The sequence below is a fragment of the Curcuma longa genome, chromosome 9 (assembly GCF_044706935.1).
Source record: "Curcuma longa cultivar G26 ecotype Majalengka, Jawa Barat chromosome 9, ITB_CL_G26_1.1, whole genome shotgun sequence".
Taxonomy (NCBI): domain Eukaryota; kingdom Viridiplantae; phylum Streptophyta; class Magnoliopsida; order Zingiberales; family Zingiberaceae; genus Curcuma; species Curcuma longa.
In genome coordinates, this window is record NC_133869.1 from 4,578,259 (window position 1) to 4,583,353 (window position 5,095).

Genomic DNA, 5,095 nt, shown 5'->3' on the forward strand with positions numbered 1-5,095 from the left:
CTTTATCGGGCCACAAACATGTGTATGAGCTTAAGCGGCTTTTGGGCTTTTGAAGTTAACTCTTTTGGAAAGCTTTTTTCTAAAATACTTCTCAACTAGACATGCTTCACATAATTGATCAGGATATTTGATGCAAGGTAGTTCTCTCATCATCTCCTTCTTTGAGAGCAGTTTTAGTCCTCCGATGCCCAAATCGAGGATGTCATAGTCAAGTGGTGTCTTTGTAACAAGCGTTTAGACACGTGGCAATATCATTTTTAATATTAAGTAAGAACATTTTATTTCTTATCATTGACACATTAGCAATCAAAGCGACCAATATCATCGTTCAAGAGTAGCATGTTCTCTTTCAGGTGAATATCATATATATCCTTTTCCCAAGAGTTGTCTTAAGCTCAAGATGTTGCTCTTCATATTTGGCACAAAGTAAACATTTGAAATAAATTGATGTTTTCATTCTTCAAGAGGATGAGAATGTTATCTTTGCCTTTTACATTAATCTTCAATTCATCTCCAAATGATACATTGCCACCAACTGATTCATCAAGCTCTACAAACATGCTTCTTTTTTCACACATAGATTGCTTGCACCGGTGTCGAGATACCATATTGTATCTTTGTCTTTTTCATTATCTTTGTATGCTAGCAATAGGGTGCCATCTTCTTCTCTTCTTTCTTGCATATAGTTTACTCTTTCATATACTTTATTCTTAAGTGATCTACACTTTCTAGCATAATGACCAAACTTATCATAATTGTAGCACTTAACTTGAGATTTATCATACCTCGAGTTTGTGTGACCTCTTCCACATCCTCTTATTGAATTTTCTCATTTTTCATTCTTGTTATTGGAACTCCATCCTTGTTCACTAGCATGGCCTCACCCATATCCACGACCTCTTCCTCGTTGACTTCTATTGCTAAAGAAATTTTATCATTTTTAGAATTGGTTGAAGAGACATCTTAAGGAGTTGTTAAATGATCTCTTCATTTATATTCTTTTTTCTTCATGGGCTTGTAATGAACTCAAGAGTTGTTCTATTATCATAGCGTGTAGATCCTTGGTCTCTTCAATGATAGTTGTAATATTATCAAATCTTGAATCCAATGATTGAAGTAGTTTCTCAATAATAATTACTTCTTTTAGTTTCTTACTATTTCTCTTTAATTGATTATAAATGATAGAGACTCTAGAAAAATAATCGAATACCAACTCCCCTTCCTTCATACGAAGAGCATTAAATTGACTTCTTAGGTGTACCTTTTCCACCTTTTTTTTTCTCTTTGATATGAGACTTGGAGTTTTTTCTATGCTTGTTTTACCAAAGTAGCACTTGAGATTTTTTCAAAACCATCATCATCTAAGGCTTCATAAACAAGGAAAAGAGTCTTCTTATCTCTCTTTATTAAATCTTTCAAACTATCTTTTTGAGTCGGAGATAGTACTGACTTATCATTTGGCTTATCGTAGCCTTTCTTCAGAACCTCCCAAAGCACCAAGGAGTGTCTTTATCTTGATACTCTAATTGTCGTAGTTATTCATCTTGAGCACCAAAACTTGGAAAGGAATCATATATCCATTTGACATAGCTCTGATACCACTTTATTGGAAATAAAAAAGATTTGTAGAAAAAGAATTTCACTTATGTGGAAGAGGAAAATAAGAAAACTTAAACTCCAAATTCAATCTCCTTCATTTATAAACAATTAACATATTATAGGCTAATAACATAATCCATATAAATCACTAACTTGACTATTTTATCCCCATTAATTCCATTAATACCACACGACCACCACTATTACTACCACTCACCACCTCATCAACCCACTAACTCCATATTATTCCAATATGATAAAAACAAATTTAATTTTCAACATCTTCTAGCTTGCTTGTATTATCCATTTCACTGACTGACAACATTTGACTTTAATTTTGTTAATGTACTTCCAGCATACTGCTTATGTATAGCAACCAAGTCACATTAGGTGAGTTCTATCCCTATTTATAAATGATGCTACTGGTGACATTAATCAAAATGTCGTACCACCTTGTCTGATGAGGGCTGGGTGTGGCTTTTGGCAGGATTTTAGGATGCTAGGGCAAGCAATGAATTGAGACACATATTGAAGTGGGAAACTTATGAGCTACGGTTGTAAAATGTCTTAAATGGATTATGTACTCTAAACAACAAAGCAGCTTTTGATGAAGTTGGCTAGGTAGTTATCCAATTAAAAATTCACATTGTACTTTGATTTTTTAGAAAAAGGCTCACATAGGTAATTATACTTTTATTCTTATTAACATTGAGTTTGTATATATTTTTTATTGATATCAAACTTTTAATTGTTCATCCTGTAGTCATGTTCACATTTACTGATCAATTCTAATATTGGTTCCATGTTATGGTTTCTTGATCAATTTGGAATGTACACTTTCTGATATCGGCTGGAGGAGTAAGAATATGCAACTGAAACAACAAATAATCTAACAAAACTTGTGCTCATGCTACTCAAATGTGAGTCCCCGGTGCAAAAATTTTAATGTGGTGTATTTATTGGTAGGAAATATTTTATTTATTTATTTTTCCTTTATTGTTGTCACTCACATCCATCAAAATTATTTATTTATTTAACTAAACCCCTATTTATCACTACAGTAGTATAAATAAGTCCGGATCGTCTCTCTCACGGACTCAATGACCGAAAGTTATTTTAGAAACATGGTGCGGAGTTTTTATTATTGACTTTATTTATTCCTATTTACACACTTAATTTATTAATAATTTAATTCTACAATTTATGAAAGAATGTTAAATCCAATTAATTACACAATACAATTCTACCTACATAACAAACACACTTAATACACAAAACATAGAATACAACATACATTATCAATCTTATATACACAAATTCACACTAGTAACAATACACATAAATACTTTACAATTGACATTAAATAAATCCATCTTATTTAAATCTTACAACAACATAACCACATACTACATACAACACATATATACATCATGCATTAATCAACCACACAATCCACATACAGTCATAGAACCGGTTCCCACAACTACAATTCTAACCAAATGCCACACCCCACAAATTCAACATTTAGCATGCTCTTTACAACATTTACAACCAACTCTTCATGATACAGAATTGAATTTCATTTTTATTCCATGGCTCAAGTCAACAAAACATTTACAAATGTGATACACTTAAATTCAATTTAAACCTAAGCATTTGATATCATCGATACATATCCCTAAACAAACACCACATTACCATTCAAGCACAACAACATCAACATTAGATGGGAAAGCTTATTACACATCATACTCAACCAAATAAATTCCATTCCCATTTATTCAAACCATTTCAACAATCAATGTACAGTATATACAAGTTGCCATAGGTTACAATCAATTCAATTTTGTCAAACCCTAAACAATGTAATTCATGTTCTAACAATCTTATTGTTATCAAACTGAACTAAACAGACCTCTAGCAAACACATGAACATTCTAAAATCAATGACAGTTTCATAACATTCGAATACATGAATCACAACAATCAAACATCACACAACCGAATCAATCAAAGTTAACTACATTCATCAGCATCAAGCAACACAACTGAAAAATGCAAGAGATCCCTATATGAACAACTCAACATCCCACCCGAAGCATATATCAAGACAAGTATGATTGAGGGTCTTCCATTGATGCAATCAGCTATCAAAACAAAACAAAACAGAACCCATCAGAAGTTATATTAGAAAATTAGGGTTACAACTAAGATTAGAGTTAGAAAGAATCGGGGTTAGAAACAAGTAACTCAGGGGGGTGTTTGATTAACAGAAGCAACTGATACAACTAAAAAAAACAAACAAACAAAGCTAAAGGAGAATTAGGGTTAGGGTTTCCTTCCCTCAACAGCGTCGGCACCATTGAAGAGAGGAGAACACGGGAAGCGATGAAGGTGAATGGATGGTTCCGACCAGCACACAACAGAAGCAGAACTTCGGTGGATTTCACACCAACAAAGCGAACCTCGCCGAAGCTGGACTACACCAACGAGAAGCGATCGGAGAAGCCAAGATTTGGATGCTCCACCTCCTCTGCCCAACACCTGCCGTCTAAGAACAGGGAATCAGAACAGAAGGAAAATGAAATCCTTACCTTGCTTCATCGATGGAGGAGATGATCGGAGCCAAACAGGATCGACCCCCGCCTCCGAACCACATCGGCGGAGAACTTTGCTGCTCGGACTTCGGTGGATGGGAGCGCGACAGAGGGTTCATTGGAGAACCACTCACAGCTACATCCCTGTGCGGAAGGCCGTCGTGCATCGGAACTGGGTAACCACCCACAGCTCCGTTCCACGACGACGGGGAATAGGGTTTCACCTCTGAACCACATCGACGAACCCTTGCGGTGGCATCGGCGATCAACAACCGGGCTCAAGCCGCCCGTCCTGTGCTGATCGGAGAAGAAGGAGATGGTGGCGAGGCGCGACGGAGCTCGGTGAGGAAGAAGCGTCGCGTCGAGAAGCTACAGTGGATGAGGAATCGGGATCGCGGACCGAGCTCCCTCGCCTTCGTGAACCCTAATTCCTTTTAAGCCTTCTGTGAACCAGTGAAGGTTGCAATTGAACCGGGCCAAATTGAAAATAAACCGGGTTTGATTTGAGTTAGGCTTGAATCTGGGCTTAGTGAAGTGGGCTAAGTGAAGTGGGCCAGGCCAAGTGAATAGGAATAGGTTGAATAGGAATGGAATGGATTGATCTGATCAAACTTCTTGGACCAGACCCAAATTAAACCAAATTTGAACCATGATTTGGACTTAAACCCGACTTTTACCTGATTGAGCAAATTAAATCATGATTTGAGTCCAACTCGAACCAGGACCATCGTAATTTCTTGTCAAATAAAATATAATAAATTAATATTCTTAAATTTTCATAAATTAATGCAAAGTTATAATAAAGATAAAAAATCCTTCCAAGATAAATGTCAGCCTAAATATCCAATTTATTAACAAGAAATATGATCAAACCGGTCTAAAATAACTCTAATTAAATA

General features: G+C 35.7%; 1 long non-coding RNA gene across 1 annotated transcript; it reads right to left on the bottom strand.

The window, feature by feature from the left end:
- Nucleotides 1-3,605: 3,605 nt before the first annotated feature.
- LOC141835355 (uncharacterized) lies at nt 3,606-4,610 on the bottom strand. The gene is made up of 2 exons (XR_012602378.1): nt 4,194-4,610; nt 3,606-4,132 (listed from the first exon to the last, which is right to left on the bottom strand). It is a non-coding gene; the product is annotated as an uncharacterized LOC141835355 (long non-coding RNA).
- Between the last annotated feature and the right edge of the window lie 485 nt (nt 4,611-5,095).